The following is a 27497-nucleotide window of genomic DNA, read 5'->3' on the forward strand; positions in this document are numbered from 1 at the left end:
ATATTATTACAGTATATTCGTCATAGAACGCCATTCTTTCATTAAAATATTATATATTCTTAGAATATTTTAATATTTAATGCATTCTCATCATGTGAAGATACAATTTGTTCTCAGAATATTAATACAGTATATTCGTCATAGAACGCCATTCTTTCATTAAAATATTATAGTATTTATTTTTAGATTATGTAAACATATAATATATTCTCAGAATATTATTATAACGGTATATTCGTCATAGAACGCTATTCTTTCATTACAATATTATAGTATTTATTCTAAGATCATGTAAAAATATAATTTATTCTCAGAATATTATAACGGTATATTCGTCATATAATATTATGGCATTTATTTTCAGATCATGTAAAGATATAATTTATTCTCAGAATATTATATATTCTTCATGGAATGTAATTCATTTAAATATAACATACGTTATTGTGTAATTTATCATCAGAATATTATAATATTCGTTATACAAAGTAATAATGAGTTCTTCCATTCGTGAATAAAACATATAACTATATAAATAAATAATTTTTAGATTGACCCGTTGAACTATAGCGGTTTGAAAAACTGAATTTAGCATTGGCTGGAAACCCAATGAACAATCGCACCGTGTGTTTAAAAAAAAACTATACATATAACTCTGTCCTATCGAGTACATAACAATATACGAATTTCATTTTCTAAAAGACGAAGTAACATATGCGAAGCTGACAAGGAAAGTGGTGCCTAGTGGTTCGGTGGTACTAATTACCGAGTTCCACCCGTGTACACAGTGAAATGCACGTAAATAGAGCCCCGGTAATTGCAGTTCGATGAAGAGTGACCGGAAACACCACGGTCGGTGCACAAGTGCCCCCTAGCTTTGTACACGTGACCATAAAAACACAATAAATCGTATGTGCTATTATTCATATAAATGCCTTTACAAGTCAAAATCTTAAATATTTATACAATCCAGAAATGTTTTCCATTTATAATATATGTTTTAAAGGAAAGGGAATTATTTAAATATGAATTAGTTACAGAGAGAAAACTAAATTTTGATCATTATTTTCAAAATTTATCCTATTTTAAATAATGAAACCGTGAACAGAAATTGGCGTAAACAAAACGTGATATACACTGATTCAATGGATAATACAAATTATGTAGTACCTATGTAGCCTACTACGTCACCTACTTTTAACATTAAGTATATGCGTTTCCAATCCAAACAAAATAGTCAGGGACTGTCCACGTTCCTTTAAAAAGAGGACCAGAAAAAATGCACATTTTAATCATCCCCAAAAATCTTCGATAAAATAGGAAAGGCTCATTCTTCATTTAATTTCCCCATTTTCGAAACAAAAAAATGCTGTTCTATAAAAACATATCTTAAAATACAATGTAATTATATTAAAACTTTTAAATAACACTTAAACTTAGAGTACGTCGTTATATTGGTGTCTGTTATCAAAATTAAATATTAAATAATCAATAAAAAGTCATTTAACCATACATGTATCTCTAAACAAATGAAAATGCTTACTTTGATCTACTTTGGCTCAAAGTTACATTATGTAAGAGCTAAATCTTTCGTTTTGCCTCAAATGCAGGAACCGTACAATATAAAGACATTTATTATTTTCATAAAATTTAGTCATACTCATAAAATTATTATAAAATGGAAAAATATCATAAAAAATACAAAATATTACTATTTCTTATAAAATTATCATAAAATTAGACGAAACATTTTTCAAAATATAAAATTAACCAGAAATCACTACTCACAATAATAATAAATTTCTATACAAATAAATCCGGATGTGAATAAGAAAATCGTCAAGACATTCTTACCCCCAGCTTGCTGCCCTCTTTCATTTTCTATTTGACAGTGTTCAGTCAATGGTATGTGGGTATATGAAGATAGGAGAAGATGACTGCGGCCATTAATACCACCAGTGCTACTGGTGGAACGTTTCAATCCCCATAACACTGGCTGAACACTACTTCATGGACCGGGGATAAGTTATTTACTGTCAGTGCAGTTATATAAAATATTTAATAATGACAAAAACATAAAAAGTCATAAAATGTGATAAAAACATTATAAAATTATCATAAAATTTGACTGAAAAATATCATAAAAATCATACAATAACACTAGAGGCTTTTATAAAAATATAAATTTTTGCCAAAAATCTGAGTACGGTCCCTGCAAATGTTACATAAATCATTATTTAAACATTTAATCACATATCAAGCCAATAATCAAGTCTCTAGAACGTCAGATGGCTTTGATTTTCAACGGATTTAAACACGATTACCAGTTAATAATTCAATTAAAAAATGGATAATCGAGACTTTGTTTATTATCGTAATAACAGAGGCAATGACACTCAAGAATACACTATTCTTCAAGCAGCCATAACTCTGCTCAGATTGAAGTAATTTTACTGAAATGTTGAATAATGACATAGTCGGACGTTAAAACATCGTTTATCTAGTGTTGATCAGATTGGTGTACATTTTAAACATTGGTAATGGTGAGCCAGGGAGACCCTGAAAGACTGCTATACTTTAAGAAAGTTAAGTTTAAAAAAAAAAACCTTCCCCGTCTCTTTCCGCGATCAATAGATCGGTTAACTTTTACAAGTATTATAAGTTCAAAATCAAATAGGTAAACATACATTATGCAAGAGCCTGAAATGTTATGTAAATTATTAATTAGACATTAATTAACTTATCCAGACCGTAATCAACTCGCAGGTTTCCATTAACACGAATATTAAAAAAATATAATTATTATTAGTGTCTGGTTATTATGTATTAGATGTGTCAAACTAAAAAAAAAAAAACTTGTCGCGAGACTTTAAATAAGACGCAGGGATTCGAAACCACGCCAGTTGACTCAATGACTTGAACTACATGCATCTGGTGCAATTGGAAATAAGCTGTTGTCCATATCCCATCGATTAATATACCAGAAATAATTTGTTTCTATGATGTCCAGGTTATGATAAAGTTTGTTTCGAAAAATCGTTATCCATACATTTACGTACCTGTATTAAATGGATGAACTATAAAGGGGGGTAAGTCGGACAATCCAGTGGTTATGGTCGTTGAAGGCATATGGGACATCTCTAGGTTTATATTAACGCCCCCAGAAACACTGACAGTTTCTTTAGCAGAATATTCCCCAGTGCCGTCAACAAACAATTTGCCAGTGCCTCTAACAGACGATTTGCCAGTGTCTCTAACAGAAGATTCGCCGGCGCTTTTAACACAAAATTCACCGGTCCCTTTAACAGAAGAATCTCCAGTGCCCTCAACATGATATTCTCCCATTTCTTCTATCGTTGGTCGTACAGAAGTTTCATCATCAGTTTCATCTTGCCGCAGGATTCTATTTGTAAGAAAGTTAGCACTCTCCTCCACCGTTCTATTCACATCACGTCGTCGTATGTATTTCTTTTTGTATATCAAGAGGCTTATCGACGTTCCCAGTAAAGCGACGAAAACCAGTGCTACTATTACAACTGACATAATTAACTGATGGTGGTATTCTGTCCAAAAAAAAACCATTTTCATTTACAAAAATACATCTATCTGCTCAAACTACAGACATAAATTTATTTTCGTTTTGTTTCATTAGTTATCGATGGCCCCCAATTCATATAAATATCTGTTTTGTGTTCTTCTCTACGGTTCATCACACATCTCAAGATAACATTGACTAATCATGCACACCACACAGAACGCAGTTTACGTAAAAACTCTTCCAGATAAAAAAAAAATAAAAGAAAATTGAACCATAAAAAAACAAAACGAAATAATCAGATTGAATAAGCCTGTATTGTTTTGTTGGATTCGTGTATTTAGAAGGTCCTAGTCTATTTTAATTCAAACCCGGTTATTCTTATCGCATGTACTAATATGAATTTACATAACTTGTGGATGGAGATCAAACGTCCACTCAACACACTAAAAAAATAGCAGGTATGCAGGGGTCTTTAACAAAGAGATAACTAATGCGATTAGATAGAGGATCCTACTTCGTTGCAAAGGTGTGTGCTGACGTGTTATTAAAATATGTTCATACTTTCTCTTCCTTCTCCCTCCAGTACCCTTTGTGACCCATGACGCATTACAGACAAACGCAATAAACCCACCACTATTTTCGTTGTTTCCGGTAAGTTGTTCTTGAATGTTCTGTCGAATGCTTTCTAGATAATCTGAAATGATTTTTAAATTTAAATCAACAAAACACCCTCTAACGCGGATACTGATAAAATGGTGAAATAAATATTACATGGGCAAAATGACCAAATTTACGCTCAATCAAAGTTATAATTAACCAGCGGTTGCCAGGCACTATACGCCCACATTTTGCAAGAGATGGATAGAGAACAAGCTAAAAACAAACATGATTTTTTGTACAATCAGGGGCAATAATCCAGAAAGTTATGGCCTGAAATGTGCAAATATCAAAGGGACAGAGATCTTTGGGATATAAAGATATGTTTTCAGTTTCATCAAAATCGGATAAAAATTGTGACCTCTAGAGGGTCAACAACCTTCGTATTACACACTTCTACATAATTTGAGTACAAAGAGCGGCCATTTTGTCGGGCAGTTTCATTTCGACTTTCCCGAAATACGAATTCAACTTTCATTATGGTGGAATGGTGATGTATTTAAACTGTTTTTAAAATCGGGAAAAAAATGTGACATCTAGTAAATCCGCAAGCTAAAAATGCGATTTTTCGAACACCCAGGGGCCATAATCCAGGAAGTTCAGTTCGGGTATCCGCGATTATCAAAAGGAACCAAGATCTTAGTGTGTAATGAGATATATTCACACCACAAGCTAAAACGCGATTTTTTGTTCAATCAAGGGCCATAATTCAGGAAGTTACGATCCGATATGCGCGAATATTGACAGGAACTGAGATCTTTGGGTTATAAAATTGCATTTCAAGTTTCATCGAAATCGGATCAAAATTGTGACCTTTAGAGGGTCAACAACTTTGATATACCAGATATTTACACTATTTGCGCACGAAGGGCGGCCATTTTGTCCGGCAGTTTTGGTCTGATTTTCATGAAATTCGAACTCAACCATCCTTAGGGTGTAACTGTAACGGTGATATATTCGAACGTTTTTTTTAAATCGGATAATAATTGTTACCTCTAGAGGAACCACAATCTAAACACGCGATTTTTCGTACAGTCAGGGCCCATAATTCAGGCAATTATGATTTGATATGTACGAAAATAGACAGGAACCCAGATATTTGTGTTATAAACATGCATTTCAAGTTTCATCAAAATCAGATGGAAATTGTGATCCCCAGAGGGTCAACATCCCGATACACAATATTGTGACACTATTTGCGAAAAAAGGGGGGGCTGTTTGTCCGTCAGTTTCGGTTCGATTTTTTACGAAATTTAAACTCAACCATCCTTTTTAAAATCGGATAAAAATTGTGACCTCTATGGGGGTCCACAAGGTAAAAACGCGATTTTTCGTACAATCAGGGGCCATAATTCTGGAAGTTATGGTCCGATATGCGCGAATATCGAAAGGAACCGAGGTCTGTGGGTTATAAACATGCATTTCAAGTTTCATCAAAATCAGATTAAAATTGTGACCTCCAGAAGGTCCACAACCCTGATACACAATATTTTGACACTATTTGCGAACGAGGAGCGGGCATTTTGTCCGTCAGTTTTGGTCCGATTTTTACGAAATTCGAACTCGACCTTCCTTAAGGTGTAACGGTGATATATTGTAACGGGTTTTTAAATCGGATAAAAATTGTGACATCTATGGGGTCCACAAGCTAAAAACGCGATTTATCGTACAGCCAGGGGCCATAATTAAGGAAGTTATGGTCCGATATGCGCGAATACCGAAAGGAACCGAGATCTGTGGGTTATAAACATACATTTCAAGTTTAAACCAAATTGGATAAAAACTGTGACCTCTACAGTGTTCACAAGCTTAAAACGTGATTTTTTGTACAATAAAGGACCTTAAAATACAGATGTGACGTCACCCTTTGATGTTGGCGTACCATTATTTCAAATAATCGTACGGGCAACTTGCCAATCGTACCTTGTCAAATATTAGACTCGAGTGGCGTATTTCACTGTAGACGCACGTGCGGAGTGTCTGTATTTTAAGATGTTTAATGGTCTCGAGCTGAGACATTGCGTAATATATTGTAAAAACACTCGGACCTGACGGTCCTCTTGTTGTTACAATATATTACTTAATGTCTCGCTCTCGACCATTAAACAATACATAATCCATGAAGTTACAGTCCGATACATGCCAATATCGAAAGAAAACGAGATCGTGGGGTGATAAACCTATATTTCAAGTTTCATTGAAATTGGATAAAAATTGTGACCTGTATAGTGTTCACAAACAATTGTGGACGGACGGACCTCCGCCCGGACGGAAGGGCGGACAGGAGAGACGACAATATACGTCCACATGAAAATGTGGGCGTATAAAAATCAAAACTTAACGATAAGTCCCATTCAGAGCTCTGAAAGTGGCCTCTGGATAACGTGAGAGGTAGACGTATTAGCCAACTATTTAATTAATATGTGTTGTTTTATCGTGTACAATATGTTCGTGGGCATTAATATTATGGGATCATGTAGATATAACTGGAGAAAAATAATTATTTTCTTGAACTATTTTTATTCGATTTAACAAAATGTTAACCGGATATTTAAGTCACTTGGAAATAAATTGGTCTCGTTCTTCAAAGTCAAATTAAAGATCATATCTAGCAACTGGGGGATCTACTGCTCTGTGTCAGCTGAACCCAATGCAGACGCGCATAAGCTATATAATGTAGTGGTTAAAAGAGGAATTTTGGCCGATAAGCGGCATTTCTGCCTACTCTTCGATGAATTCCATGTCATTGGATCTTTTACGTACACGCCAACGAACAAACAGATAGGCCTCGGTTTTTCTTCATACCCGTACGACTAGACGTTTCCTCCTTGCCAGGCCTTCCAATTTGCACCATTGTCAAGGTGTATTCAGGCTAGAAAGTACCGTTGAAGTTTCTCAGCCAACACCCGGATCGCATGAACTAGCGTCATACCCACCGAAGCACCGTGGTTTCGTGAATAATATCTAGTGTCTTACAGTGTTTATGCCGTTTCCACACGAAGCAAATCTCAGGGGCATAGTTTTAAGTTATTGACTAAAAGCGCCCATTCATAAACCCTGCGTATTACAGTGATAATATATTAGATCAGCCAATGGCTGAAGTGGGAGTAACCTATAAAACTACTAACTAGAACGTTCGATAGCCTATATTTACTGCAGGGGCATAGTGATGAATGGCCATAATTTTGTGGTTGAGTACGGCCGAGACATTATAGTTTTAAGTTATTGACTAAAAGCGCCCATTCATAAACCCTGCGTATTACAGTGATAATATATTAGATCAGCCAATGGCTGAAGTGGGAGTAACCTATAAAACTACTAACTAGAACGTTCGATAGCCTATATTTACTGCAGGGGCATAGTGATGGATGGCCATAATTTTGTGGTTGAGTACGGCCGAGACATTATGGCGCAAAAATCACCCTTTGGCAAGCACGCCTCCTTTCGGGTCAAACAATTGAAATTGGAAAGTTGAATTGAAAGGAACAGCTTCTGCCGTGGTATTATAAAGAATCCACTTTTGATTTATGGGTCAGATATGATAGCAAAATTGGAGCAAAGGGTCTCTGATTTACATTGAATTCATAACGCGGTTTTAAATACATAACCATAACAACCGAGTGGTCTTTAACGCTATTTTACTATTCTATTAAAATCCCTAAAATGCTGCTATTGATTCAAATGTAAGTGGATTTAATCATAAACATTTTAGCTTCCCGATAAATATTGCCAGGTACACATTACTGCACATCGTACACTTAGGCTATTAATAGAAGAAATGGGATTTCCATACACGTCACTACTCGGTCTGTAATGAATAGTTGCCTTCATTTACCTGAAACAAAAGAAAGCTTACCTGGGCAATTAGAATAACAATGTGCCATGTTTCCGCGTTTCTCAGCATCATCGCAGATTGAAGAACAAGGTGAACATTCCTTCAAATATCTATCGTAATAAAAATACTTTTCACTGCATGCATTCCACATGATGACAAATCCCAGTCTGCACAAGAGAATAAATGAAATGAAATGGGGTTTAACGCCCTACTGTTCTGCTCCGCACTAGTGAATAACTGGTTATCACCCTATTTATTTTCGTCAATAATGGCTTGCGTCCGCGGATGCTATATTAAAACTCCTTCCGTTGAGTGAAATGTACCAGACATCTTCAGTCAACGACGCTTCAGTCAACGACCAAGTCTCCCGAAAGTTGTCACTATAATAAGCGTATGATGTAATGGTTTATTATAGATCTATAAAAATAACGCCATATCAAGCGGATATGAAGTATAACGTCTATTTCAAAAATAGCTTACCTATATACATTAAGGGCAAGGTAAAGTGACAAAAATTATCACAACACCTGAAATTGGGGACCGGGCTCAAAACGTTTTACTGTAAAATATTATGCAAGGAAAATGTAACACCAATATTGTCAACCGGGTGTACGATTTAAAGGGGTATTGACAGTGAAATAGTGTATTGCGGGTAATAGTTTATTTTGGACTTCACTTTAGTATCAAGGACAACGAACCAGAACAACGGATGTAAATGTTTTTGTGGTAAAGTCTGTAAGAATTCTAGAGGTTTGAAGATCCATCAAAGTAGAATGAAATGTGTGCAACCCCATTCTGGCAATCAACGCACAGAGAGATCTGGTCAGACGGAGGAGGAGACCATCCAGGAAGCAAACCACAGTGATGATAGCCTCCCTGTGACCCAGGGTGAGGATGAGCACGAGGAACAGCCTACAGAGGTAGAACAACTTGACGAGGCAGAAGAGATAGAGAGGATAGAACCAACAGTCCATAGAGAAGACGGGATAGAAACAACAGTCCGTAAAGAAGACGGGATAGAACCAACAACCCGTAGAGAAGAGAATGAGCCACGCAAAGAGAAGATCAAATGGCCAACGAATGCAGACAAAGCAGCTTGGAAAGCGCTTGACGAAGATTTGGAAAACATCTTAGAGGCAACATTAGCAGGCAGTGTAGACAGAAAGATAACAGCAATGACGTCCATTATTTACAGCGTAGGAAAGGACAGATTTGGAGTGGTACCACAAGGGAAACAACCAACAAAACTAGGCCATAGTAACCGGAGACAGAAGAAGATCAAGGAATTGAGAGGAGACCTGAGAAGGTTAAAGAAGAGGTACAAAGTCGCCAATGAGAATGAAAGGTTACCATTACAGCAGTTAAGAAAGGAAACTAGGGAGAAACTTAAAACACTTAACAGAGCAGAAACGCATAGAAGAGATAGAAAGAAAAAGTGTAGAGAAGCAGAAGTGGCATCACAGTGGATTTGGAGGAAAAGAGACGAAGTGTGGAAAAGTACAAAGTGTTAGAACAATGAACATTTATTGTGTAGATAATGGACAGATTTAGATATACAGAACAGCATTCAGTTACAGAAGAACAGCAATGACATCAGCTGAGACATCGGAGCCGTGTAGGCCATCCAGTTCCAGGTTCAGATTGATCACCTGAGCCGGCGCACCTCTGGAGGTTGTTGTGGATTAGCGCCGAAACAGCCAAGGAAGGAGGACCCCACCTGATGATGGAATTGGATTAGCATTCCTTTGATGTTTACAAGGTAATCAAGGGCTACTATTCTGTGTTTGAAAATAATATGTTTACTTTACCCTTTCCGTAATATATTTCTATAGCAAGCTTGTATAGTTGACCTAGATCTGTTTTAAATTGACATTTCCATGTAGACTGATTATAATTACGAAGGATATAAACAGCGCACATGCATGAATATTGGGTATCTGTAGAAGGGCGTTGTTAGAGGACCTAGGTACTAGCCTAGTAAGTAATATGCATGTAAAACTATTGTAACTGGTATAAACAAACCCACTATTCCTAAATGCTTTGTTCCCCGGGTTGGCTCTCACTTTGTTTGCTCTATCGACAAATAAAATGTACGCCCTTTCGGCTAAAAGCATGGAATTATTTCACCACCGCCTTGTTAGAAAGTACAGTAATCCTATACAACAGGCAAGTGAACATCTCCTTTATATGGGGAGGTAATTATGCCTTAGGCATTATACTTAGTTTCAGCTTAATTTTATCTTTGAAAACATTTTCCATATAAAAAAACACGTCATGTTTGCCTTAACTAAATATTCTGCTGAAATGGGCTACTGAAGACCGTGGCCAAGGTGGATCCATTGGTGTTAAATCTGACTCAAACCCAACTCGACCACAACTGAACTGACTAACGCCACTCACTGACTAACGCCACTCGAAACAAACTAGGTCATTGCGGAACTAATTTGGCTCAATTTTTTTTTCTACAATCCGCATGCATGTAGGGGTTGTTTGCAGAGGGAGGAAACGGAGAACCCAGAGGAATCCCTTGGGGTTGGACAGGCGACCCTACTCCTTGCCACGTGCAAGCCGGGAATCGAAAGAACACCACTTGACTCAATGACAGACCAACCGGGCAGCATTCTTGAGAATTCATAACTACGCCACGGCACTGAGACCAACCGGGATACATGGGTGAGACATGGAGCTCATTGCACACATTAGTCGATTTTCGCGCGTATTTTTGTCAGTATTTCTTTTTTTTTAAAACAATATTTTTTATTCGGGTTGTCTGTTGGGGAGCAGACTTAGCCTATGTAAAACCCCTCTCCCTGGCAGTATTTCTTTATTGTGATAAAATTATCAAAAAGAGAGATGATAACATCTAGCGTATGCCCGTCTTCATTAGCCCAGTTGAAGCAGAACAGTAGGACATTAAACCAAATTTCATTTCACAACCACACATGCACCCCTTTCAATAACAACACAATGAGTATTTTATTTAGATATATATATACAAGGATAGTAACCTGCTATTTATTGTTCCTTAAAGAGCAGGGTCGTATACTATTACTCATTGCGGTGAATATAGATTATAATCACTTATAAAATCGGGTGTCCCTAGTTTGTTCATGTCAATCACGTGGATGAATCTCAATTGTTATCAAAAGCATAAAAAAAAGAAACATTATAGACTGTATAATTCGATAATATGTATAAAGAATGTGACTGAAACATGATCTTGGGATAAAAGGCGTTATAATTTTATCACAATAAAGAAAAACTGACAAACACGCGCGTGAAAGTCGGCTACTGTGTGCAATGAGCTGCATGTCAGTGAATTCTCACGTGGCGTAGATATGTATATGAATTCTCACCATTGGCAGAAAACAGCTAAAATTTTGGACAATAGGATGCAAAGAAAGAAAAACATCCGAGATGAGCTAGTCAAAAAATGTATTCTAGTACGTGTATTACTTGATGTATTGGGATATTGTATATTTTAGCCGAATTGACAAATAAATGAATTAGAACTGTATAATATTAGTGTAATCGGGAAAGGCGTCTCTATTGTTGCTTTTTCTCCCACGACTTTAACGTCCTACATTTCTGCAATTGTTCGTATTTTACGTTTTCTATGACTATTTTTTTCCTATTTAAATACATGTGTTATAACATACAGGATTAGATAACAGGGTTAAAAATAGTCTTGTACACATAACCGTGTGAGAGCAGTGAGAATCTTCGGTAATAACTAAAGACTGGAACTATCCTTGAAACTATTTATTACCAGAAAACATTAAACGTCATATGTGGAGAACAACACGTCCGACAAGACGAGTAACTCTCCTGGAAACGGGATAAAACCTAGAATGCTATATAAATCTACAAATCGGTTTTTATAATAAAATGGTATCTAAGGAATTAACAATATACACCAATGTTACTAATAAAAATTAAAGAGGAAAGTTTAAAATGTAACAATAGGATAGTAATTAAACTAATTACTATGTCAGCTGTCAACCGTCTGTCATTAGATTAATAGCCTGACGTCAAATTAAAAATGAGGGATTAACAGAAACAAAAGAATCATAGAAATGTTTAATTGAATGAATGAATTCTAAACGAATGAAATATTGAAAGAATGAAATAGAAAAAATTCATAAATTTATCACCATTACAATTGCAAAAGGATCAGTGTGATCTGACATAGTTCTATTTGTTCTCTTGGTATTTTCCTATATCTGTGTCACTAGACCACCATTACAATTGCAAAAGGATCAGTGTGATCTGACATAGTTCTATTTGTTCTCTTGGTATTTTCCTATATCTGTGTCACTAGACCACCATTACAATTGCAAAAAGGTCAGTGTGATCTGACATAGTTCTATTTTTTCTCTTGGTATTTTCCTATATCTGTGTCACTAGAGCATGATGGGGGCGTCTAATAGATAAAGTACGTGCGAGATATATATATATATATATATATATATACTCTATTTTCTAACTTTAGAAATGAAATGAAACGGCCATACGCCATTCAATGTGATATGAAAGCAACTATGACCGGGCAGTTGCGCTATGGCCTACTCTTATATCGAATTCCAATACGTGCATGCCAATGTGTACACGGGACATCGGTTTTTCGTCTCATCCAAAGGACTAGACAGTTGTCCTTGTCAGGCCCTCCGTTCTGTACCAATGACAAGGGGGAAACCATGTCGGAAAATCCAGATGAACTTTCTCGGCCAATGCAGGGATCGAACACCCGACCTCCAGGCTAGCGAGCCAGCGTCTTAACCACCCAGCCACCAGAGCTCCCAGTGAGAAATAAGATGATGCACTGGGAATAATACAATCGCAAATCACCATTTATGAGTGACCAAGTTGGTAAAGTGGTCATTTCGTAAAACTATGATCCATACAGTCACAATTAATAGATGCGGATACAATATTAACATTGGGATTAATATTAGCATCTATTCAATAATAAACAATGGGTTGTTAAAGTGATCTGCGCACTTTGATCACATTTTATCGTAGATTAGGCACAGTTAACATGTTGGACAATTGCTTGCATTTTCGCATAGATGTTACAAACAGCTTTAATATAAATGTACGTATTTGATAGATTATGGTTAAGATAACATTATTTAGTCAAAGTAGCCAGTTTTACATATTGGCAAAACGCAAGGGTCAATGTGTTCTGTCATCAATGCAACCAGTCATACATTACAATTCAGAGAAACTAATTCAGTCTAGAGCGAGAAAAATGGTGGTTTAACACCCACTCGACACAAACTAGGTCATTTCAGGACTAACATATAGTTCAATTTTATCTCAATAATAAGCTTGCGAGTAGAGATCTTTGGCTGTGAGAGGAAGCCAGGGGATCCGGAGAAAATCCACGGGGTTTAACGTCCTACTGTTCTGCTCCAGACGATTTTTAAAACGATTGGACCAATACGTTATAGAACGTGGGTTGGACTTTACCGCATGGATGTTGTATAAAGAGACACGCTGCCCGTGGAGAAAAAACGGCTCAGTTAGCTATATTTAGTTTTCAAGCAATATTGGCCATTTTAAAACTATTGTACCCGAGTGACGCAATATCCCACCAACGCATTGACCTATTTCTATACATAAGGCAAACCAAACCACAAATCTGTCTGTGGTTACTTGGTCCCCACAATACGACTCATATTAAGTAACCGAACCCAACATTAAAGACATACAAATTTTTGTGGCAACATTTTTTTTATTATTATACAATTAGATTTGGCAGTGGTTAATCCACTTCATTAACCCTTTAATAGATAACAGCGATATAAAATAGGTGTCTTTGGCTTTTTTCATCTAATGTTTAATATAAAGCGGTATTGTTTAAATAGTTTGCTGGTCGTTGCCTTTATCAAATATATTCTTCAGTTATTTTACATTTATAAATATATATATTTCAGAGTTAACGTCAAATTTCGGTGTATATCTGTAAAATAAGAGACACAAAATGATTATTTGGATAATTCATGAACAAAGAAACTTTAAAACTTGGTGTCGGTATAGAATCAATATAACTTTAGTTGAACACAGTAACTTACCAGAATTATGATTCCGATGGAAGTGAAAATCAACCTTGTTAAATAGTATCGTTTCTCCGCACAAATTTAAATATACTATTGAATGTATATAACTATATTTTTGTATGATAAATGGACATTTTAGAGGTGGTTTTAAACAGCTATGTTCAGTTTCTTGAAGGCTGGGATCTAATATGACAATCTCTTATAAACTTGAGACAGGTCTGTTAAATAAATGTATATGATACCCATTAAAATATTGTTTTTCCATACGGTTCTTTTCTACAATATATTAGACGTTTAAAATATGTTCAGTGGCATTTAGTAATTGAACTGGAATATACAGATCACAATTCTATATAATACAATTACTGCTTATTACTGAGCGACGTTTCAACTAGGCTTCTCTAGTCAGTATCAAGCAATGTTAATGACTAGACAGACCTAGTCGAAACGTCGCCCAGTAATAAGCAACAATTGTATTCCATAGAATTGTGACCAGTATATATTACACGTGGTTTTAAACGGTTGGTTTTCATTTCCTTTGGGGCTATGATATAGTGTCATCTTATCACGCCGATATAAATGACAATAGATTTAATAAAGGACAATATTTGTAAAGGCAGAAGTACCTTAGATGCAGTGTTGGTAGACCTGTGTTAGGGCAAGTTGGTTCTACTGACTGTGGGCCAGGTTGTTTGAAATCTATAAACGGCTGTTCGGTCTCCTCTATAGGTTTGGTTAATGACATCTCTTCTTTTTTTTTCTTCCTCCAACGGTAAAAACATACAATCAAACCAACTATTAAACAAACGATTGCTAGTAAACTAATAGCTATCGGTAACCAAATCTTTAAACTATTACCATCACTGTTCGAACTCTCTAAAAAATATTCAAAAACATTTTCATATAAAAGCCCATTTCAACCCTATATTATGGCGCGATTGCATATGCTTGGCTAATGGTTTGGAGCAGTGGCTACACGACTTTAAATATCGTGTTTTATTTCAACTTTCCATATAACCTTTCATATGCGAGGTTATTGCCAAATCAAGCTTTGAATTAAATTGTCCTCACGATACATACTATAGAAAGGTGTATACTTAAATTTGATACCCCTCTTTGATATGCATGTGGTGTTGATATAACACGATAAAGTCACAATAATTATATACAAACCTTGTGGAGCCAATGTAGTGGCGTGTATCCGTTTGTAATAATCTGTAATAAAAACAAAATATGTAAACTGAGAGAGACCGTACGACCACCGCGTGCCCAAATCTGATGCGAAAGCAAATATCATAACACCATATCCATGATTAATTAGACAACCTTTCGTTATAAAGATTGCACAAATATGAATATAGCTGGGTCGGGTTACAAATCATGTTACTGAATTGGTAGAACACAAAATTTTGTTGGTAGACATATATTTGAAGACTAAGTATCGAAAAGGTCGTAATTGGGATTTCTGAATAGACCAGCTTCCGTTGGCTCGCTGACTCATTTATCCCGTTAAATGCTTAAGAACTTTTCCCGCCCTGCTTCGCAACAACCTTTTCGCTTTATACAAAGTACATTCGTAAATCGTGCATCACATTCATTTAAGCAAATCCCATTTTCTGTGAAATAGTGTTGTTGGCTACTTCCCTAAAGCTGACACAGTGCTGCTATGAGCAGAAAGCTCAATGCTGGGTTATATACAGCTACTATTTTAAAAGACACTACTTAGGCACATACATATAACCATTGTCATAACAAATTGTTAGCAAAATATTAATTGAAAATAGTTTATGGAAAGTCTGGTGCACAATCTATTGTAGCAATGGCTTATAAGCAGGCCTTTTAAAGCAGTGCTTCTTTGCGAATGGTTCATCCAACAGTGAATAAATTTGGAGTGAAATTAACAGAAACAAAAGAAAAATTGTGTCGCGGGTACATTGAGTGCGAAGACACGGAATAGGATTGCCTGTCCAACCTTGTGGGTTTTCTCCGGGTCCTCCGGTTTCTTCCCACTGCTAAAAACCCTAGGCGCAAGCGAATTATTGAAATAAAATTGAACCACGTGTTAGTCCCGAAATGATCTAGTTTGCCTCGAGTGGACCTTAACCCACCCCCCACTCTCTCTCAAGAAGCATTACTGAAAATCGCGACACAAAATGAATATAAAATCTTATTTACCTTCACATTTCTCAACACAATATGCTACATTATTTCTAGCCTCGGCTTCATCACAGATAGTGCTGCAGTGGCCACAGTTTATCGTTGGGTCACTATATGTATCCTTTGGACAGACGGGTGGCATCCTTAGAAGTGAAGTTTTTAAAACACCAATTATCCAAGTGCAGTCCTACACACAAAATTCTGGCTCCAATGGAGCTACAGTAAGATCTCTAATGCTGTCAACACCTATAGCTACTGTCTCATTATACACATGGCCATAGACCCACTGAATCTTATCTTTATATTGTATTTCAATATTTTTTGGTTGTGGGAGGAATGTGCTATCTATGTTGGCACAATATCAAATTTCACACCGATGTTAATATTGTATAATATAAAGATATCCAATGCTCATTGTATCATTTGATATACTAGCAGACGGCTTATATTATATTGTACTGTTCCTTTCAAACTGGAATTTCATTATGTTGAAATTAAGAGAATTGCCAATGAGAAGAGATGATAATGATTCCAGATTGTGGATTATAATAGATACGTTGCATGGCTTCAATCAAACATGATTTATGAAAATATATCTCATGTGAAATCACATAATAAAATCGGGCAAACCCCATTTTTTCATAACTCAAACGCACGCCCTTTTCAACGTAAATGACTGCATTCAGAATGTTTATATTGTGGAAAACAGCATTATGTATTGAGGGTTATTATGCTATAGGTTATGTTATGTTTTAAGCAAATTCTATCGAGGTCGTAAATCACTACAAATATATTTACTTAGGATTTGTATTTTTAAATCGACTCGAAAAATTTATGTTATGCTTCAAAAGCTTTAATTATCACCATTCATAAAAAACAAGGTTAAAACATATTAAAATAATATTCAAAGGTCTCACGTATGTTGGGTGCATTGAAGGCTACTGCTTCTTGATATCTGTAATATAAGATAGGTCAAGGTATGTCTAGACTGATTTGTAGTCATAGTAAAATATTTTAGAGAGAGAGAGAGAGAGAGAGAGAGAGAGAGAAATGGGGTTTAACTTCCACTCGACACAAAATAGGTCATTTCGGGACTAACACATGGTTCAATTTAATTTCAATAATTCGCATGCGCGTAGGGGTCTTTAGCAGTGGGAGGAAACCGGAGGACCCGGAGAAAACCTACGTGGTAGGACAGGCGACTCTACTCCTTGTCACGTACAACCGGGGAATCGAAACCCTGCCAGTTGACTCAATGACAGACCGTATGATACAGCGCGCGCGTGCTAACCATTCGGCCATCCAACCCCTTTAAAATATTTTAGACCAAGAGCCAGTGACGAAAAACTACCTCATAAGTAATAGAAGATTTCACCATATTAATTGGCAGCTATTGATAGGGCGAATTCAGAACACCCAGTCATGGGGGTAAGACACTTCTGTCAGCTCCCTTTATTTTACCAAATGGGAATATGACTAAACACAAGTAGTAGTGGTGTGAGCGGATAAGACAAACTAATCATCCGGTCTAATTTTTTTTCGAAGAAGTAGTCGACCTATCATATTTCTCTCCATTTTCAACTGTACTATGTTGTTGATCTTTTGTCGTTTCATGGTTTTGACCCTTTTCTGGATTTATCAAACCGAGAGGGGTCTGCAATAACTTCTGAATTAAATTGTCACGAGATATGTTGCCATTTTCATAAACGTTTAATAAGAAATCTGTTGTTGATGAAGGAGCGGCTTTACCAGAGTTAATGTTAATAAATATATCATCTTGTTTCCCATTATTCTTGAATGGATTAGACATGTTTACAATTTGTTCAATATTTTTTATGCGATGTGCTCTGTTCTTCTGAATATTAGCTTGTCTCAATATATCTGCCCTGATATAATGAGACATGGACCATCTCTGTGTAGCTGCTATGGGATTTGTAAATGATGATATACCTGAAAAATGATTAGCAGCATCTGCATTAACTTTCTGTTCTGTGTATGGAAAGAGCGCCTATTTGGAATTCGTCAGATGTCCCACAGGATGTGTTTCAGGCCTACTTCCATATATATGTGGAAAGGTCCTTGCATTATGCAGAGGTTGTCATATAGAGAACTTTCTGCAGCCCGGAATGAATATGTTATCTTTGCAATAGCCAAGTCATATGCCACTATCATGTATTCCTGACCACACTCTTCAGCAATCTGTTGTTTCCAAAACAAAATTGAGGGAGGTTGATGATTGATTGATTTGAGGAAGGTAACATATTTGTTGTTGAGGAAAGGTTATCTTTTACCACAATTGAATTCCATCCTACCCACATTGGTATATCAGTAATTTTTAATGCATGTTATATCATCTTCTGGGATCATCTTTTGGGATAAATTCACTGTTAGTCATTCTAGGCTTCTTCCTGTATGGTTCCAGATTTAAAGGGATTGCAGTAAATGACCGTTTTTCCCGACAAACAGGAAGCTGGTTATCATTGTCAGTTGTTTCAGTACAGGTACTTGTATCTCATACAATTTGTCGTAATTATCCCAGGCAGTATAGGTAACCACGTGGAACCATACTCTGTTCTTCGTGTGAACTGTATGTTAATTCTCTCCCCAGTTCTTCAGTGCAGTTGTAAACAACACAAGAAACATTGTACATGGCATCTTGAGAAACTGATGCAATTTTTCTAGCATTTCTTTCTGGTTTCCCTCGTCTCCGGTCAGGGCCTTCTAACAAATAAGTAAAAACGTTGATTACTAAATCTAGCACAGAAGCTTCTCCATGAATTATATCCCGCACTGTTAATTTTGATGATGAAGTGGGCTAGGTACATTTAGTATTTCTTTACGTAATACGTATGCTATGTCACCAATCTTCGCTTTTATCGATCAATTTTCTGAGTACTCCTCTTCAACATCCATTCTATTGTTATAAATGATATTTCCTTCAGTATTTGATGATAATAATGCCAGTTTCTCTGTTCCAAAGTAATTCCTCTCAAAATGGAAAATAGTAAAATCACTAAATATATCTTGATATCTTGGCTGCCATGCTGCAAAAAACTGGTATATACTTGCAACAGAATTGCAATGCACAGATCATTATATAGTTCTTCTGTTGTGTATAGATTTTCTTCTTCAATAACAGATTCTTGTATAAAAGATAAAGCCATGAAATAATGTAATATTATATTTAAAGGAGCTAAATCGCTATTCCTTGTACTGTATATAAATTGATTTACATTCAATCCTTTCTGTTTTTAATGTAATTTCTAATCAGTTATGTTCGGCGAAATGCGCGAAGAGTCCGAATTCAATGACAGTCTTTGGCGTCTGGTTACTCCAATCCACACCGGTGGTATTCTCCTACATGGGATATGTTTAGCATCGTTCATCGAGTCGCTACATATAAATGGCACGCGAATTCATTCTGGCAAGCGATTCGTGTGCCAGTTTTAACATTTTCATTTTGTCTTATATATGGATAACATAAGCTCAACTTTTCACGGTAAGATAACAACATCAATGTTGATTTAAATTGACCATTAAGTTTTGTTTGCAATGTCGAAGACTGTGGACGATATTGAGTTAAAGACTTAGCTCATTTAATGGAGAATCATATCTCTTGGGAGGGTAGCATTTCTGAATTAAGTTCTGCTAGTGCTATGTTGTTGAAAACTGCAAACGGATAGTGGGGGTGTCAAACTGGTCCGTTTGTCGATTTAACTTTAAAGTGAAAGCAAGTATGTGTATTCAACCTTTGTGTGTGTGGTGACAATTAAGTGGTCGGCTTAGGAGTTTGCCCCGCGGAAACCCGTGAGATTTGATATTCTTAGAACCGACTAATATACTCTTCCAAAAAAGTAGGGGATATTGAAATGCAAATACATATGTAGGTTGTGATACGATTAATAGTCATGGGCACTTGACATGCTTTGAGAGTATGTTCACAGATGGAGAACTTATCACCCCAACAGAACCACTGAGCTGCACATGCGACACGCAATAGCGCCATACACGTGGGAGGGGTTCATTGTCAAATTTGACACTTCAAGGAAGGGTTGATGAAAACTGCCGCGTGCTGGTTTATCTATCCATGTCTGCTTTCCTTACGGTTCATGCATAAGATTCGCTGTTTAGCCTATTTTTGCTTTAGCGTGTTACGCTTAATTTGATCGGGAGACGTGTTCGTCGAAGTCAACCGACAACACTACAAGAATTGGCCATGGCACTGCAAGAGGAGTGGGTCAGATTGACCCAAATCGTGATTGTACGGTTGATTAGGAGCATGCCACGACGAATTGCTGATTGTCTGAGGATTGGTGGAGCAATTACTCATTATTAAGACAAAAATCAAAAACGTCCATTTTCACTTTTGACGGTGTATCTCTTTGCGAGTGAAATGGGGCCGTCAGATAAGCCGCCCATATGAACTGTTTATGTTCATGTGTAGGCAATTGGCCGGTTATTAACATACACTGGTTACCTCTAATAAAAACAGCAGTGCATTTCCGCAGTTTTGTATTGTTTCTGAATATCCCCTACTTTTTTTTGAAGAGTATACATAGTTAACATTTGGCACCAGTTTCAGTCATATTACTTATGAGGCAAATTAAGTGGTCAGATTAGGGGTTTGCCCCACTAAACCCAGTCAGATTTGATATTTTTAGAACAGTCTCATAATTAGCTAACATTTGGCACCAATTTCAATCTTATTATTTAACGACCAAATTAAAATCAGTCTTAGTTATCCAAATAGTATCTAATAAATTTCACAGCATCCGTTCAGTCACGAGATTAAATCTTGATGAATCAATATACAGCTAGGAGCAATGAATAGCTATTGTGCTATTGTTACCTGACTCTCGTAATATTTAGTAAAACCAATCCCTTTTTTATAGGTTTTTCCAAATGGATATAAATACCGGAATTTACTTACTGATGCGTCATCATGCCATCAATATATTAAAGGGGGAAGAGAGAGAGAGAGAAGAAAGAGAGAGAGAGAGAGAGACGGGGGGGGGGGGTAACTTCCACCCAACACAAACCAGGTCATTTCGGGGTTAGAAATGCAATGGACACCCTGGGATACTACACTTATTAAAGTTAAATCCACCAAAATAGCATTTAGATTATTTAGTTCAATTAAGAGGTATGGTCTCTAGGAAAGACAGACATTGATAACGAAGTATGTCGGTCAGACATGAACCGTTTAACTGGCTGTTCTCGTCAAATACGCCTAATTACTACGTGTATTATTTCAAGTACATGTAGATTTCGAAAACGATTGGACTAATTCTTTATGGAACGTGAGTTGAAGCTTTGCATATGCAATAAGTCATACATTCTGAACATAAGAGACACAGGTATGTAGGTCATGGTGTTTCTTTTAAGAAACGCGCTACGATTGTACTTGAATGATGCAATATCCCACCAACGCGTTGGCCTATTTCTATATATATGGGGCATCCAAACTGTAGCACAAACGCAGATATTTGTGGTTACTTGGTCCCCAAAACAGGGGTCGTATAAGTAACCAAATTCACATTTTTGTGGCATCCTATTATTACTTTATTACACATTAAAATTTGACAGAGGTTAGCTCACTTTCTTAACCATTTGGCATTTGATAGGATAGCAGAGATATAGAATATGTGTCAGCGAATATAGGCCCTACAGTTAAGAGTTGAAGTCATGTTTCGGGTGCATCTAAGTCTACTGCTTCTTAATGCATGTATGTATCTGTAATAAGACATACACAATGAATTTTGATAAAACTTGGTGACCGAATATAATTAATATAACTTTAGTTGAACACAGTATCCTATACCATATGCAGCTAAATATGCCAGGGGTGATGATTGCGGGTGCTCCTTTCTCACTCAGGGACAAATAGGTCAAGATATGTCAAGTAACATATTTGTCTAGATATTTGTGTGCTTGGGTTTAATTTGTTATTGTATTAGTTAGTCGAGTTAATCGGTACGATTTCTTAAAACTATGCCCTTAGATCGTCAAAATCTCAGTGGTAATTCGTCCTTATAAATGTCAGTTCCTTAGCATTATCGAAAATACTTTGTTAAATAGTATTGTTTCTCCGTACAGTTATAACGATTTTTTTGTACGATATATTTTTGTACGGATATAACTATATTTTTGTACACGGATATAACTATGTTTGTGTACCATAAGTGGACATTTTAGAGGTGGTTTTAACCAGTTGGGTTTAGTTTTCTTGAAGGTTAGGATTTAATATTCATGACAATCTCTTATAAAACTTAAATAAACAGGCATTATGCGACAGCTAAATCGTCCATATATGACGGCTGGCATCCTTCGTAGTGAAACACATAAAACACCAATTATTTAAATATAGTCTCTCAAATTAAAACCACTGTCATTAGATACTTAGCGGTCTTAAACCGGCTTCACACCCTGCGATATTTACTACTTCACGCTACGATTAGTTATGAACAGATATATCAATATGGAAGAGGGGATAATGTGTTGGTGAAAGAAAGGTTTCAAATAGATCCAATGACATGCACTGTACAGGCTTAAAAACAAGTTTACTCAAGATACAATCGGGCAAACCCATTTCTTTTCATAGCTCATACTCCCTGTTTCAATGTAAATGACAGCATTAAGGAGTAGTAATTTATAAAAAAAAATCTTTTGAGAGTTATTATGATCTGGTATACATATATAGTGACCTGTTCTAAGGAAATGGGGGGGGGGGGAGGGCTGGATGGCCGAATAGTTATCAGGTGTCCGCTGTATCATAAGGTCTGTCATAGAGTCAACTGGCGTGGTTTCGATTCCCCGGTTGTACGTGACAAGAAGTAGGGTCGCCTGTCCAACCTCGTGGGTTTTCTCCGGGTCCTCCCACTGCTAAAGACCCTTACCCGCAAGCGAATTCTTGAAATAAAATTGAACCATGTGTTAGTCCCGAAATGACCTAGTTTGTGTCGAGTGGACGTTAAACCCCATTTCCCTCTCTCTCTGTCTCTCTCTCTCTATCTAAGGAAATAATGCGAAGAAAAATGATTTACAGTTCTTACTGTAATTTCTAATCAGTTATGTTCAGCGAAATACACTAATAGTCCGAATTGAATGGCAGTCTTTGGCGTCTGGTTACTCCAATCTACACGGGTGGTATTCTCCTACATGGGATATGTTTAGCATCGTCCATCGAGTCGCTTCATACGAATGGCACTCGAAAGCATTCTGGCACGCGGTTCGTGTGCCAGTTTTAACATTTTCATTTTGTCTTATATATTGGATAACAGAAGCCCAACTTTTCACGGTAAGATAACATCAATGTTGATTTAAATTGACCATTAAGTTTTGCGTCTGGTTATTCCAGTCTACTCCCGTAACCTTCACTTTTGGGATATGTTTAGCCTCGTTCATCGAGTCGCTCATTACAAATTGCGCCCGAAAGTATTCTTGTCCGCGATTCGTGTGCCAAGTTTAAAATTTTTTATCGTGTCTTAAATATTGGATACCCGAAGGTCATCTTTTCACGGTAAGACAACAACTTCATATTGATTCAAATTGGCTAATAAGTCGTGTTTGCATTGTCGAAGACTGGGTGACGATCATGATACTGAGTTAAAGACTTAGCAACTTTGAATCCCGTGAAATTTTGGTTAATTTGTGAAATATTTACTTCAGCTGAGGATACCTTTGCTTCTAAAAAGTTTGAGGGTACCTTAAAGTAGCTAAGTCTCTAACTCAATATCATCCAAAATCTTCAACATTGAAAACACAAATTATTTGTCAATTTAAATCAACATTGATGCTGTTATCTTACCGGAAATAGATGGGCTTCTGATATCCAATATTTAAGACAAAATAAACATTTTACCATTGGTACACGAAACGTGTACCATAATGCGTTTCAGCCCCAGTTCTACCAAGAGACTCGAGGAACGAAGCTAGACATATTGCACCAAACCAAACGGCGTATGTAGACTGGAATAACCAGGCGCTAGAAATTTGCATTCGATTGAGACTGCTGGCTTATTTCGCGGAACATAACTGATTTGAAATTAGAGTAAAAACGGAAACCATTGAATGTAAATCAGTTTATATACATTCATATTACAGTATTATATGAGTTGCGGCCCACTTGTGTCAATTTCTAGGTCCCAAATGTTAGCGATTTAGCTCCTTTAAGGTGGTGCCGTGGCTATATGCCCGAGTAGTGCCCATTTTTTGACCAATTGAATTATACTTGTATTGCCAACCACTATAAACTTGGGGGGGGGGGGGGCAAATATTTTGTAACTGGTGATCATATTATTTTCTCATTAGTTGTTTGAATATTACACGGGGATCACGTGGCTAAGTGGGTAAGACGCTAGCTCGCTAGCCTGGAGGTCGGGTGTTCGATCCCTGCATTGGCCGAGAAAGTTCATCCAGATTTTCCGGCGTGGTTCCCCCTTGTCAGTGATGCAGGACGGAGGGCCTGACAAGGATAGCTGTCTAGTCCTTCGGATGAGACGAAAAACCGAGGTCCCGTGTATACATTGGAATGCACGTAAAAGATCCCTTGGCAGTTGGAATTCGATATAAGAGTAGGCCGTAGTGCCGCTGTCCGGGCAAAATTTCCCTCATAGCACACTGTATGGCGTATGCCCGTCTTCATTAGCCCAGGTTAGGAGCAGAACAGTAGGACGTTAAACACCATTTCATTTCATTTCATTGAATATTACACAATCTAACGTCTATCTATTATACTGTGGGTTACTACTAGTGATGGGATTTCAAAAAATTTCATGACGGACATTTTTTCCCGAAAATAAAAGGGCATAACTCTTACCGTAATTTAAGCAGACGTTTTCGAAACACAATTAAGAATCATGTGTCAACAAAATATATTCAAATTCATATGTAAAAAAAAAAATAGGTGCACCTCGTTATATTTCATGTTTAAAACCCGTACGGTATTCAAATTTATGTCAATAATATTCCTACAAAATTACATGACATCATATGACCGTAATACTATAGAATTGGCAGCGTGCCGACTGCTGTCGATCTGTTTCAAACTCCCCCAAAATTACCGTATTTTTCGGGTCATACGTCGGTACATTTTTCAGCAAAGTCCGACATTCGTCTGATACTCCGTTTCGATTTATATACGGAAGGTAAAATAATGACATCCCGAAATTTATTTGGCCGTAAACCGTAGTTAACGACGCCCTTAATGAGCGAGTGTAACCAACTTCTAAATAATTGCATTCGACTGTAGGGTTACATGTCATTTGGGACTCACGTCATTTGGGACTCGCGTCATTTGGGACTCAAAAAAATATGACCACGACATTTGGGGCTCGGGTATACGACGTTTGGGACTTTGGTATACGTCATTTGGGACTCGGGTTAACGACGTTTGGGACTCGGGATAATTTATTAGAAATAAATATTAGAAATTCAAAACACGAAAGAAAATATTTATTAACATGAAACACGTGGTTAGTAAAAGGCTCAACCAAACGATAAAACATTAGTTGCACTTACGGTTCTTTGATAATCATCGTTTCTCATAAAAATTATATATTTATTTAAAACGAATAATATGCTGATGAATTTATTTCAAAATGACCTACACAAAAAACAAAATAAATATTTACACGACATGCAATCTTTTTTTACAAGCCCCTACAAATTGTTAACGATAATCCGTGAGCTGCACGTTGACATGCTTGTCGTAGATGGCAATACCAATTGATAAATTAGTGCGTACAAGGCAGTTTTTTTGTGGAAAATATAAGAAATGGCAACGATCAAAGCGGGATAATTAAAGCTGATAATCCCAATGTTATTACAGTATGTTCAAAGAAACCTAACGGTTCTTTGGTGGATGAGGAAAAACGTGAGTTGTCAATCATCGAGAATGGCGGCCGTGTGTTGATTGCAGTTATACCGTTTCACGAAAAAACATTAGCAGTGGTCGGCCAATCAAGCTCGTTTACTATTTGATAAAAGAAAAACACAAATTTTCAACAATATATTATTGTCAAGTTTTATACTCGCAGATAAAACAAAACAAAGGAGAACTAGCAGTGTTAATCGCGGTCTCAACAATCGCCGATCAACTAAATAAAACGAAAGACAACTAAGACAGCTGTTACTATATATCTCATAAATAAATAGTCCCAACTGTCGTTTATATTGAGTCCCAAATGTCGTTTGTGTTGAGTCCCAATTGACGCCAATCAAGTCCCAAACGTCGTCAACTGAGTCCCAAATGTCGTTTATGTTGAGTCCCAAATGACGTGAGTCCCAAATGACGTGATACCGACTGGAGCACGCGCTATCGTCTAAAACAATTATCTACTTACGTCATTCCAATCGAAATATTCGTCAACATTTCTTAGCGTGTTTATTTATTTATTTAAAGACATAAACCCCCTTCAAAATATGATCATAAATCCGACAATATGCTATCAAAATAGAATCTTTTCTTTAATAACACTTAAAAATCAAATATCCCCTACTTTTTTTGAATAGTATACTATTCAAAAAAAGTAGAGGATATTTGATTATACTATTCAAAAAAAGTAGGGGATATTTGATTTTTAGTGTTATTAAAGTCACCTAATGAAACTGACGAAGAAACAAATGACAAAATGAAATGAAGTTCACATTCATCGATTTATTCCAAATGATCGTTAGACTAAGTAAGGCACAGACTGACCATTATAAGGGTAAAATGATACCCGGGGTCAAACAGCAAAGTTACCACAGCATCACAACCAAGTCAGTAACGGGTAAATCCTCCTCTGTTTGCCAAACAAGCATTGATCCGACGTGGCATACTCCTAATGAGACGTCTAAGGTCATTTTGGTCCAGATTGTCCCATTCCTGTTGCAACGCAGCATCAAGTTCTTGGACATTGGCAGGACGTTGTTGACGTTGACGAAACCTCTGTCCAAGCATGTCCCAGACATGCTCGATGGGGGAGAGGTCGGGACTCAGTGCTGGCCAAGGTAATGTGGTGATGTTCTGTTGTTGGAGGTAACCTGTAACGATCCTGGCCCTGTGACATCTTGCGTTGTCATCCTGGAAGATGAAACGGCGGCCATGACGTCGTGCGAACGGCACAGCATGGACTGCCAAGATGTTGTCCCGGTAGTACTGGCCTGTAACACGCCCTGCAACAACATGTAAAGCCGTTCTTCCAACAACAGTGATGCCTCCCCACACCATAACAGAACCACCCCCAAATCGATCATGTCTGATGAC

At 36.9% G+C, this 27497-nt stretch overlaps 2 long non-coding RNA genes across 2 annotated transcripts; both read right to left on the minus strand.

Annotated features, from left to right (window-relative positions):
* Positions 1-8396, minus strand: LOC126811100 (uncharacterized). Its single transcript, XR_007675402.2, has 3 exons — positions 8052-8396; positions 4170-4232; positions 1-3563 (listed from the first exon to the last, which is right to left on the minus strand). It is a non-coding gene; the product is annotated as an uncharacterized LOC126811100 (long non-coding RNA).
* Positions 8397-12026: 3630 nt separating this feature from the next.
* On the minus strand, positions 12027-16466 carry LOC126811094 (uncharacterized). The gene is made up of 4 exons (XR_007675396.2): positions 16268-16466; positions 15266-15307; positions 14719-14968; positions 12027-13995 (listed from the first exon to the last, which is right to left on the minus strand). It is a non-coding gene; the product is annotated as an uncharacterized LOC126811094 (long non-coding RNA).
* Between the last annotated feature and the right edge of the window lie 11031 nt (positions 16467-27497).

Source organism: Patella vulgata, chromosome 2, assembly GCF_932274485.2.
Source record: "Patella vulgata chromosome 2, xgPatVulg1.2, whole genome shotgun sequence".
In the NCBI taxonomy this organism is placed as follows: Eukaryota; Metazoa; Mollusca; class Gastropoda; family Patellidae; genus Patella; species Patella vulgata.